This window comes from Ranitomeya variabilis, chromosome 5, assembly GCF_051348905.1.
Source record: "Ranitomeya variabilis isolate aRanVar5 chromosome 5, aRanVar5.hap1, whole genome shotgun sequence".
Taxonomy (NCBI): Eukaryota; Metazoa; Chordata; class Amphibia; order Anura; family Dendrobatidae; genus Ranitomeya; species Ranitomeya variabilis.
The window spans coordinates 221,049,141-221,062,188 of record NC_135236.1 but is presented as its reverse complement, the minus strand read 5'-3'; positions in this window follow the sequence as shown (position 1 = coordinate 221,062,188).

Here is a 13,048-nt window from a genome sequence, read left to right as displayed (position 1 = left end):
CACAGATTCTTTTGGTGGCCATCGATGCTTAATGATATTAAAAACTTTGTATCCATTTGCGATGTTTGCGCACACACTAAAGTCTGTCATAATAGGTCGGCTGAGGAATTAGCTCCATTGCCAATTCCAAAAAGACCTTGGACTCATTTGTCCATTGATTTCATTACCGATTCGCCCTTGTCTGGATGGAAGACTTTTATTTGGGTGTTAGTTGACGAATTCAGTAAACAGGTACATTTTGTTCCTTTATCAAGGTTACCGAATGCGGAAACACTCAATGGACTGCCCTCTAAACAGGTTATCTGAATGGTGGGCTGCAATTTGTCTCCAAGCTTTGTAGAGGATTTTGTAAGATAGACAAAAAGGACGAATCAATCGTTGGAACAAATTTTAAGGTGTTTCCTTGTGGCTCAGCAGGCGGATTGGTCCTCATTTTTACCTCTTGCTTGAATTCGACTTTAAAGGTAGTCTGTCACCCCAAAAATCGTATATGAGCTAAGGCCACCGGCATCAAGGGCTTATGTACAGCATTCTGAAATGCTGTAGATAAGCCCCTGATGTAACCTGAAAGATAAGAAAAACAGGTTGTATTATACACACCCAGGGGCGGTCCCGCTGCGGTCCGGTCCAATGGACGTCGCGATCCGGGTCCAGCCCCTCCTATCTTCATGCGATGATGTCCTCTTCTTGTCTTCCAGCCACGGCTCTGGTGCAGGCGTATTTGGTCTGCCCTGTTGAGGGCAGAGCAAAGTACTGCAGTGCGCAGGTGCCGGGAAAGGTCAGAGAGCCCTGGCGCCTGCGCACTTCAGTACTTTGCTCTGCCTTCAACAGGGCAGACAAAGTATGCCTGCGCCGGAGCAGGAAGACAAGAAGAGGACGTCATCGCATGAAGATAGGAGGCGCTGGACCCGGATTGCGACGCCCATCGGATCGGACCGCAGCAGGACTGCCCCTGGGTGAGTATAATATAGCCTGTTTTCCTTACCTTTCAGGTTACATCGGGGGCTTATCTACAGCATTACAGAATGCTGTAGATAAGCTCCTGATGCCGGTGGCCTTAGCTCATATATACGATTTTTGGGGTGACAGATTCCCTTTAACAGTCAGGACAGTCTACTAGAAACCAGTCTTTTTTTGTAATTATGGTTTTCATCCCTATTTTGATGAATTCTCTAGGATAAGTTATGTGTATACTGGAGTAAAGGTTGCTATACAAAAACTTGGGGATGTGTGGAGGGTGGTTCAAAAGAATATTGAGATGGCTCAGCTTTACCAGTAATAGAAGGCCAATGGGAAATGTTCGGCAGATCTCATATTCAAAGTAGGTGATAAGGTTTTGTTATCATCCAAAAATATTAAGTTGAAAATGTCATAATTCAGTGTAAACTTTATTGGAGATTTTGAAAGTAGTTAATCTGATTGCCATTTAGATTTAAACTCCCTCTGTATTTTTGCATCCCAAATGTGTTTGACTCAACATGCAGGGTCAAGCAGCCAGACTAATTCACAGACGCTTGGACACATCCTAACTTTTGACTTCTTCGCCTGGGCAAACGTCCACTGTCACAGTGATCACTGTTGTGAAATTGGATTCTGGGCTCCCCCGGTGGCCACTTGTGGAATTGTACTTGTGTGCATCATCCCCTCTGTTCACCTGCTCCTATCAGGATGTGGGAGTCGCTATATAACCTTGCTCCTCTGTCAGTTTCATGCCGGTCAACAATGTAATCAGAAGCCTTTCTGTGCATGTTCCTGCTACTAGACAACTCCCAGCTAAGTTGGACTTTTGTCCTTGTGTGTTTTTGCATTTTGTTCCTGTTCACAGCTGCTGTTTCGTTACTGTGTCTGGAAAGCTCTTGTGAGCGGAAATTGCCACTCTGGTGTTATGAGTTAATGCTAGAGTCTTAAAGTAATTTCTGGATGGTGTTTTGATAGGGTTTTCTGCTGACCATGAAAGTGCCCTTTCTGTCTTCTGGCTATCTAGTAAGCGGACCTCGATTTTTGCTAAACCTATTTTCATACTACGTTTGTCATTTCATCTAAAATCACCGCCAATATATGTGGGGGCCTCTGTCTGCCTTTTGGGAAAATTTCTCTAGAGGTGAGCCAGGACTGTCTTTTCCTCTGCTAGGATTAGGTAGTTCTCCGGCTGGCGCTGGGCATCTAGGGATAAAAAAACGTAGGCATGCTACCCGGCCACTTCTAGTTGTGCGGCAGGTTTAGTTCATGGTCAGTATAGTTTCCATCTTCCAAGAGCTAGTTCTCATATATGCTGGGCTATGTTCTCTCGCCATTGAGAATCATGACAGTTTGACCGGCCTAAAAAAAAGGGTTAAATTACTGGCTGAGAAAGGAGAGAAAAAAGAAGTCTGCTACAATTTTTATTTTTTTTTTCTCTAGTTCTGAGTGTGCTCTTAATTGAATCACTTGCTAGTCTGCCTATACTGCAGCCTTCCTCTCTTTCTCTCCCTCTTATCCTTGAATGGCTCTGTGTTCACCTGTTTCAAATGGATCTTCAGAGTGTAGCTACAGGTTTGAATAATCTCGCCACAAAGGTACAAAATTTGCAAGATTTTGTTGTTCATGCACCTATGTCTGAGCCTAGAATTCCTTTGCCTGAATTCTTCTCGGGGAATAGATCTCACTTTCAAAATTTTAAAAATAATTGCAAATTGTTTTTGTCCCTGAAGTCTCGCTCTGCCGGAGACCCTGCACAGCAGGTCAGGATTGTAATTTCCTTGCTCCGGGGCGACCCTCAAGACTGGGCTTTTGCATTGGCACCAGGGGATCCTGCGTTGCTCAATGTGGATGCGTTTTTTCTGGCCTTGGGGTTGCTTTATGAGGAACCTCATTTAGAGCTTCAGGCGGAAAAGGCCTTGATGTCCTTGTCTCAGGGGCAAGATGAAGCTGAAATATACTGCCAAAAATTCCGCAAATGGTCTGTGCTTACTCAGTGGAATGAGTGCGCCCTGGCGGCGATTTTCAGAGAAGGTCTCTCTGATGCCATTAAGGATGTTATGGTGGGGTTCCCTGTGCCTGCGAGTCTGAATGAGTCCATGACGATGGCTATTCAGATCGATAGGCGTCTGCGGGAGCGCAAACCTGTGCACCATTTGGCGGTGTCTACTGAGAAAACGCCAGAAAATATGCAATGTGATAGAATTCTGTCCAGAAGCGAGCGGCAGAATTTTAGACGAAAAAATGGGTTGTGCTTCTATTGTGGTGATTCAACTCATGTTATATCAGCATGCTTTAAGCGTACTAAGAAGCCTGACAAGTCTGTTTCAATTAGCACTTTACAGTCTAAGTTTATTCTATCTGTGACCCTGATTTGTTCTTTGTCATCTATTACCGCGGACGCCTATGTCGACTCTGGCGCTGCTTTAAGTCTTATGGATTGGTCCTTTGCCAAACGCTGTGGGTATGATTTGGAGCCATTGGAGGCTCCGATACCTCTGAAAGGGATTGACTCCACCCCATTGGCTAGTAATAAACCACAATACTGGACACAAGTGACTATGCGTGTTAATCCGGATCACCAGGAGGTTATTCGCTTTCTGGTGCTGTATAATCTACATGATGTTTTGGTGCTGGGATTGCCATGGCTGCAATCTCATAACCCAGTCCTCGACTGGAGAGCTATGTCTGTGTTAAGCTGGGGATGTAAAGGAACTCATGGGGACGTACCTTTGGTTTCCATTTCATCATCTATTCCCTCTGAGATTCCTGAATTCTTGTCTGACTTTCGTGACGTTTTTGAAGAACCCAAGGTTGGTTCACTACCTCCGCACCGGGAGTGCGATTGTGCCATAGACTTGATTCCGGGTAGTAAATACCCTAAGGGTCGTTTATTTAATCTGTCTGTGCCTGAACACGCGGCTATGCGAGAATATATAAAGGAGTCCTTGGAAAAGGGACATATTCGTCCTTCGTCATCTCCCTTAGGAGCCGGTTTTTTCTTTGTGTCTAAGAAAGACGGCTCTTTGAGGCCGTGTATTGATTATCGACTTTTGAATAAAATCACGGTTAAATATCAATATCCGTTACCACTGCTTACTGATTTGTTTGCTCGTATAAAGGGGGCCAAGTGGTTCTCTAAGATTGATCTCCGTGGGGCGTATAATTTGGTGCGAATCAAGCAGGGGGATGAGTGGAAAACCGCATTTAATACGTCCGAGGGCCATTTTGAGTATTTGGTGATGCCTTTTGGTCTTTCAAATGCCCCTTCAGTCTTCCAGTCCTTTATGCATGACATTTTCCGCGATTATTTGGACAAATTTATGATTGTGTATCTGGATGATATTCTGATTTTTTCGGATGACTGGGACTCTCATGTCCAGCAGGTCAGGAGGGTTTTTCAGGTTTTGCGGTCTAATTCCTTGTGTGTGAAGGGTTCTAAGTGTGTTTTTGGGGTTCAAAAGATTTCCTTCTTGGGATACATTTTTTCCCCCTCTTCCATCGAGATGGATCCTGTCAAGGTTCAGGCTATTGGTGATTGGACGCAACCCTCTTCTCTTAAGAGTCTTCAGAAATTTTTGGGCTTTGCTAACTTTTATCGTCGATTTATTGCTGGTTTTTCTGATGTTGTAAAACCATTGACTGATTTGACTAAGAAGGGTGCTGATGTTGCTGATTGGTCCCCTGATGCTGTGGAGGCCTTTCGGGAGCTCAAGCGCCGCTTTTCTTCCGCCCCAGTGTTGCGTCAGCCTGATGTTGCTCTTCCTTTTCAGGTTGAGGTCGACGCTTCTGAAATCGGAGCTGGGGCGGTGTTGTTGCAGAGAAGTTCCGACTGCTCCGTGATGAGACCTTGTGCTTTTTTTTCCCGTAAATTTTCGCCCGCCGAGCGGAATTATGATATTGGGAATCGGGAGCTTTTGGCCATGAAGTGGGCTTTTGAGGAGTGGCGTCACTGGCTTGAGGGGGCCAGACATCAGGTGGTGGTATTGACTGACCACAAAAATTTAATTTACCTTGAGTCTGCCAGGCGCCTGAATCCTAGACAGGCGCGCTGGTCGTTGTTTTTCTCTCGGTTTAATTTTGTGGTGTCTTACCTACCGGGTTCTAAGAATGTTAAGGCGGATGCCCTTTCTAGGAGTTTTGAGCCTGACTCCCCTGGTAATTCTGAGCCCACAGGTATCCTTAAAGATGGAGTGATATTGTCTGCCGTTTCTCCAGACCTGCGGCGGGCCTTGCAGGAGTTTCAGGCGGATAGACCTGATCGTTGCCCACCTGGTAGACTGTTTGTTCCTGATGATTGGACCAGTAGAGTCATCTCTGAGGTTCATTCTTCTGCGTTGGCAGGTCATCCTGGAATCTTTGGTACCAGGGATTTGGTGGCAAGGTCCTTCTGGTGGCCTTCCCTGTCACGAGATGTGCGAGGCTTTGTGCAGTCTTGTGACGTTTGTGCTCGGGCCAAGCCTTGTTGTTCTCGGGCTAGTGGATTGTTGTTACCCTTGCCTATCCCGAAGAGGCCTTGGACGCACATCTCGATGGATTTTATTTCGGATCTGCCTGTTTCTCATAAGATGTCTGTCATCTGGGTGGTGTGTGACCGTTTCTCTAAGATGGTCCATCTGGTTCCCTTGCCTAAGTTGCCTTCTTCTTCCGAGTTGGTTCCTCTGTTTTTTCAAAATGTTGTTCGTTTGCATGGTATTCCGGAGAATATCGTTTCTGACAGAGGGACCCAATTCGTGTCTAGATTTTGGCGGGCATTCTGTGCTAGGATGGGCATAGATTTGTCTTTTTCGTCTGCTTTCCATCCTCAGACTAATGGCCAGACCGAGCGGACTAATCAGACCTTGGAGACATATTTGAGGTGTTTTGTGTCTGCGGATCAGGATGATTGGGTTGCTTTTTTGCCTTTGGCGGAGTTCGCCCTCAATAATCGGGCCAGCTCTGCCACCTTGGTGTCCCCGTTTTTCTGTAATTCGGGGTTTCATCCTCGATTTTCCTCCGGTCAAGTGGAATCTTCGGATTGTCCTGGAGTGGATGCTGTGGTGGAGAGGTTGCATCAGATTTGGGGGCAGGTGGTGGACAATTTGAAGTTGTCCCAGGAGAAGACTCAGCTTTTTGCCAACCGCCGTCGTCGTGTTGGTCCTCGGCTTTGTGTTGGGGACTTGGTGTGGTTGTCTTCTCGTTTTGTCCCTATGAGGGTTTCTTCTCCTAAGTTTAAGCCTCGGTTCATCGGCCCGTACAAGATATTGGAGATTCTTAACCCTGTGTCCTTCCGTTTGGACCTCCCTGCATCCTTTTCGATTCATAATGTTTTTCATCGGTCATTGTTGCGCAGGTATGAGGTACCGGCTGTGCCTTCCGTTGAGCCTCCTGCTCCGGTGTTGGTTGAGGGTGAGTTGGAGTACGTTGTGGAAAAGATCTTGGACTCTCGTGTTTCCAGACGGAAACTCCAGTATCTGGTCAAATGGAAGGGATACGGTCAGGAGGATAATTCTTGGGTCACTGCCTCTGATGTTCATGCCTCCGATCTTGTCCGTGCCTTTCATAGGGCTCATCCTGATCGCCCTGGTGGTTCTGGTGAGGGTTCGGTGCCCCCTCCTTGAGGGGGGGGTACTGTTGTGAAATTGGATTCTGGGCTCCCCCGGTGGCCACTTGTGGAATTGTACTTGTGTGCATCATCCCCTCTGTTCACCTGCTCCTATCAGGATGTGGGAGTCGCTATATAACCTTGCTCCTCTGTCAGTTTCATGCCGGTCAACAATGTAATCAGAAGCCTTTCTGTGCATGTTCCTGCTACTAGACAACTCCCAGCTAAGTTGGACTTTTGTCCTTGTGTGTTTTTGCATTTTGTTCCTGTTCACAGCTGCTGTTTCGTTACTGTGTCTGGAAAGCTCTTGTGAGCGGAAATTGCCACTCTGGTGTTATGAGTTAATGCTAGAGTCTTAAAGTAATTTCTGGATGGTGTTTTGATAGGGTTTTCTGCTGACCATGAAAGTGCCCTTTCTGTCTTCTGGCTATCTAGTAAGCGGACCTCGATTTTTGCTAAACCTATTTTCATACTACGTTTGTCATTTCATCTAAAATCACCGCCAATATATGTGGGGGCCTCTGTCTGCCTTTTGGGAAAATTTCTCTAGAGGTGAGCCAGGACTGTCTTTTCCTCTGCTAGGATTAGGTAGTTCTCCGGCTGGCGCTGGGCATCTAGGGATAAAAAAACGTAGGCATGCTACCCGGCCACTTCTAGTTGTGCGGCAGGTTTAGTTCATGGTCAGTATAGTTTCCATCTTCCAAGAGCTAGTTCTCATATATGCTGGGCTATGTTCTCTCGCCATTGAGAATCATGACAGATCACGTAAAACTAGTGCAATGATATTACAGCAGTATGGTAATCTAGTGATGGGTTGTTGTCACACTAGACCGTCTCAGATATCTTTTTCAATACTACTAATTTAATTTATGTATGCTCTAGTGAGATTGGTACTGTATATTATATTTTATGGCCCTGTGGAGATTTACTCCTCTGGATAGGTTGCTATTACCATTTTATACACATTTTGACATGTGGTTTTGGTTAGCATTTACCATTAAATTGATTAATTATTATGGATTTGCAAGAGTGAGCTTGTTTTTTTTTTATATATACATATATACAGTATGTATATTATTGTTTTGGTTTTTTATATTTTTCTGTTGTCCTCATAATTCATATCTCTTTTTAGATGTTTTAATGTACAGTTCTGGCAAAAATTAAGAGACCACCACATCAAAACCCTGTCATGGGCAGCCCAATCTCCAGACCTGAACCCCATTGAAAACCACTGGATTGTAATCAAGAGGTTGATGGATAGTCAGAAGCCATCAAACAAAGAAGAACTGCTTAAAGTTTTGCAAGAGAACCAGTGTGAAAGACTGGTGGAAAGCATGCCTGCCAAGACGCATGAAAGCTGTGATTAAAAATCATGGTTATTCCACAAAATATGGATTTCTGAACTCTTCCTGAATTAAAACATTAGTATTGTTGCTTCTAAAGGATTATGAACTTGTTTTCTTTGCATTATTTGAGGTCTGAAAGCACTGGATGTTAGGGCTGGCGCAACGCACCGAGTAAATATAGATGTTATCATTGGTGCGTTCGCAGCCAGGGGTCCACCGTGCAGGAGGAGAACCTGCTGCTAGCAAAATGGCACTATATGGCGGTATAAGCGATCTCTGTTAATTCACAGAGTCGCAGAGATAGAAAAGCACTGTGTCCTGTTAAGCTCACAGGAATTCTCAGCTAATGGCTGAGCTGATAGCAGTCAGTGGTCATGCAGTCAGAGTAGCACACAAACAATTCCTCACCGGAGGTGCCGGCAGGGCCGGACTGGGACTAAAATTCAGCCCTGGCATTTGAAGTTACACAGGCCCACTTGTCACATGATGACTGTATAATATCTTTGTACACTTGTAGGCAGGGCAGGTTTTAGGCAAAGTGGGGCCCTAGGCAAATTTATAATGGGGCCCCAAATGCTAACATATTGCACATCACACAAAAGCATTTTGGTTGTATTTACATGCGCTGATCTCAGGCCGCTAAATGAGTTTGATCGACAATACTGAAGTTGTTCAACGCTTGTTTCCCGGCCTCTTTCCACCAGCTGAGGAATAAAGATGGGACAGAACGATCACTAATAGATCACTAACAGATCACCATACAGTATCATTTTATCAGCAGCACATCTACAGTTTACACTGGCGATGTGCTGCTGAGAACAATGATTTTTGTTCCAGCAAAAACAATCTGAATATGCAGCATTTTACTTGTTTAGTAAAATACACCCCATAGTCCTCCATATACAGTATTATAATGTGCTCCACAGTCCTCCATATAGTATAATACACTCCCTATAGTCCTCCATATATTAAAATACACTGCTCAGTCCTCCATATAGCATAATACACTCCTCATAGTGCTCCATATAGTATAATGCACCGCCATAGTCATCCATGTAGTACAATTCACTTCCCATAGTATTATGCACCCCATAGTTCTTCATATAGTAGCACAGCCCACATAGTAGTATACAGCACAGCCCACACATTAGTATACAGAACAGCCCACACAGTAGTATATAGCACAGCCCACATAGTAGTATATAGCACAGCCCCCATAGTAGTATATAGCACAGCCCACACAGTAGTATATAGCACAGCCCACGTGGTAGTATATAGCACAGTCCACACAGTAGTATATAGCACAGCCCACATAGTAGTATACAGCACAGCCCGCATCTCTCCTCCCCCCCTGAGAATGGCCCCACAGTCCAGTAAAAAAAAAATCTCTCCTCGTGCCGCGTTGCTCCGTGCTCCTGTCTCGGCGGCTGCCGCTGCACTGCCTGGGACACAGTGAGTGCACGCGCACCCGCAGTGTCAGAGGCAGAGCAGGGAATGATGGGAGAGGGCAGATGCGCTCTCCTCCATCATTGCATTTAACTGTACCGGCATCATAGACGCCGGTATAGTTGAATGCGGTGGCGCTGGTGGGGGGGGGAGTCGGCTTGCAGCGGCCCACTACTGGCACCGGCCCTTCTGGCATTTGCCAGAACTGCCCGATGGCCAGTCTGGCCCTGAGTGCGGTATTCTAGTGGCTTATTTCAGCCGGCCCTGAATACATGCAAACAAACTTCTCACCGGAGGTGCCAGTATTCTAGTGGCTTATTTCAGCCGGCCTGACCACAAGCATACATGACCACACTGGCGCAAAGCATATGACAAAAATTGATACTAGCGCATGGCCTTGCGGCCATGCAAACCTTTTATAGTTGCAGCAACTTCAGGACCTTCCTAGAGGACCAATGGGAGTTGCTTCTGGACCTGAGCACGTGACCCCTGACCTCCAATGAGAGGTCTTCCTTTGGGCATGCTCAGAAGGGAGAAAGCAGCACTTAGTCCCAGAAGCGAGTCTTCGCCGATCAGTAATGGCTATAATGGCAGAGCCTGGAAGAACAGCAGTAGCCAGGCGCAGAGTATCTGCCTGAGCCAGATGCTGGGACTGATGTCTCCGCTGAGCAGGCCCCACTGTGGCTTGAGAAGAATGGGAGACGGCAGAGGAGATGGTTCGAGATTCCCCCTGTGCCGAGGTGGGAACTCGACACCTAACATTGTTTTTTTTGCTTTTTTTTAATTTTGTCCATTTTTCTTCGTCAGAAAAAAAAATACAACATTTATTTCTTGGAAATTCGATGACATGTTGTCAGAAGTTTATAGAATAAAAGAACAATTTACATTTTACTCAAAAATATACCTATAAAGAGAAAAATCAGACAAACCGAACCTTTTGAAGTGCTCAATTTCTGCCACAGCTGTATATGGATGTTTGTCTTATTTGGTTTGCATAATTGCATTTATTATATTTCACATACAGTCATGGCCGAATGTGCTGGTGTAAGGATGTGACAGAGACCGTCATATACCTGCCCCTGAAGACAATTTAGTGTGAATATTAGCATGCGGTTGTATTGTGTTTTGATGGTAAAATATAAAATGCATAGTGTTATTAAGTACTGACGCTGCTGTGTGAGTACTATATTGGTAATGCCTAAGGTAACCTGGTACACTCAGTTCAGAGGTAGGGACAGTATAGAACATAGTTTAGAGTTTAGTTAGTGATAGATTGGAACATTAGGCGATACTGAGTGTTAAAGACTGATGTACTTGAACTGTCCAGTAAAGTTGAACTTCTTTATAATGAACAGAGCGTCCCCTGATGTGTGTGCGGTTGATTCTGGACCTAAGGACGTGGATCCAGCAGAGGCCTCCAGCCTGCAAGTGAATTCAATGCGATGTACACAGCACAAAACTAATGGACTGGGACACTGTTTGCGGGATGCTGGGGCATGGAGAAGCAGCAGCTCGCCCACGGCTACCACCCTGGGCATCTTTCCCTGGCACCCTTGAAATTGTTTCAGAAAATGAAGAATGCCTCCAAGAAAACTGTTATAATAAGATGTTTTGTTATATACATTTCCTTAGTGTATTGAAACACACACACAAAAAAAGCAAATTAGACAATTTACTCCCAAAAAAAATGTTGGCATCTTTACAATAATGTGGGTAAATAACTGTTTCCAGCATGTGATGCTTGTTCAAACTTACCTGTGGCAAGTAACAGGTGTGGGCAATATGAAAATCACACCTGAAAACAGATGAAAAGGGGAGAAGTTGACTCAATCTTTGCACTGTGTGTCTGTGTGCCACACTAAGGGCTTGTTTCCATTTGCGAGATATACGTCCGTGTCTCGCATGTGGAAACCAAGCTCTGGTGCCGGCACTTAGGAGCGGAGCATGCAGCCGCATAGGAACACATGGAGCTGCACGCTCCGCTCTGGAGTGCAGGCGCCAGAGCTTCGTTTCCACATGCGAGACACGGACGTGTTTCTTGCAAATGGAAACAAGCCCTCAGCATGGAGAACAGAAAGAAAACGAAGGACTTGAGAACCTACATTGTTGAAAAATATCAGCACTCATTTTTACAATCAACCTACAAGAGCCATAGAGTACAAAAGTCCCAATATGTAAAAAGTATCAATTTTTATTACACCAAATTAAGGTAACAATAATAAACATTAAGTCACAGAAAAGGCATAAGACAGGTGGCGCACGGTGCCAAAAAGAAACCATTGTGCGGTTCCACACATATAAATAACAGGCACGGGATAGATCAAAGCATCTTGCCAACATCAGTATAACATTGTTAAAATGGGCCTCCTTGTATAAAAATTCACTAGTAAAGATGTACATATAACAAAAAAAGGTCTTTACGCCCAATCAATTAGTCATACAGGTAAGCAAGACATTATTATTAAGACACTGTCTCACAAATCTGTTGTGCAATAAAAATCAATTCAATAAAATATAAGTATAAATGCACAAGAGATAATCTCACCCATGGTAGCCTGTGTGTGGTCACGCCTAACAATGGACGACAGCCCCAACGTGCGTTTTGCGTGGGCTTCCTCGGGGGGCCGTGACTCCATGTGTGCTCGATCGATGTTATATAGGAGCAGGTTAATCACTTTCCTTACCGTCAGATGTGGTGTTACGGAGTAGGCAGGGAAATCAACGCATGCGCCATGTGAATCACCGCCACAGTGACACCGCTTCTGACATTCACAGTGACGCTGCGGGTAGGGGAAATCCCCTAATAACATCATTTCCCGCAGGCGTCACAATCGGGCGCCATCGGCGGCGCCAACCAGCGTGTGGCCACAGAGCGCATGCGTACGGCCTGTACTCCGTTAATAGGTAGGGGCGAAATCATATGGTAACATAGCAACAAGGCAAATCTAGAATCGGCAAACTCCTGACCATACAATACTAAAAAAGCTGTGTAAAATGAGCGCGATCAGAATAAAGTGACAGTGCAAAGCGAACTCCTGTTGCCAAATGGCAACCATGGCAGAAAAATAGAAATACAGGCAATAACATATTACGTAATGCGTATAGTGACAATATGCATATGATAAAGTGACAGTGCACATACAATGATATAAATAAATAATATATATTGTCTATTATCAAAACATATAATGATAAATATCAACATAAATAACAGCCAAGTATACAGTAATGACTGGGTAACAATAATAATAATGTTGTAAGTGAAGAATTAAATTGCTGGTGCGCAGGACACAAAAGCACACATTTCTTCTCTTGTATGGCAATGCAGAAGCAGCCGACTCAATACTTCTCCCACTGATGAATAAACGCTCCAAGAGAATAAAGGTTAAAAAAACTAAAAAACAGTAAAAGACAAAAGACACACAATTAAAATAAGGTCCAGGAAAATTGGAGCTCACAAGCAGCTCAAGCACAGAAAGTATAGAAAAGAGGAGAAGCTAAGTTGTTCATTTAATCCAGCTGGTATCATCGTACCAAGTAACGTGATCCAGCGACATTCTAATTGCGTCAATTTTTTCTTCAGGTCTCCCCCTCGGACCTCACCTCTGATCCTATCAATCCCCCTCACTTTCAAATCAGCAGAATTGCAATGGTGAAATAATTTGAAGTGACGTGGGATTGTTTTTAAAGTTGTAATATCCAAAAATAGGTATTA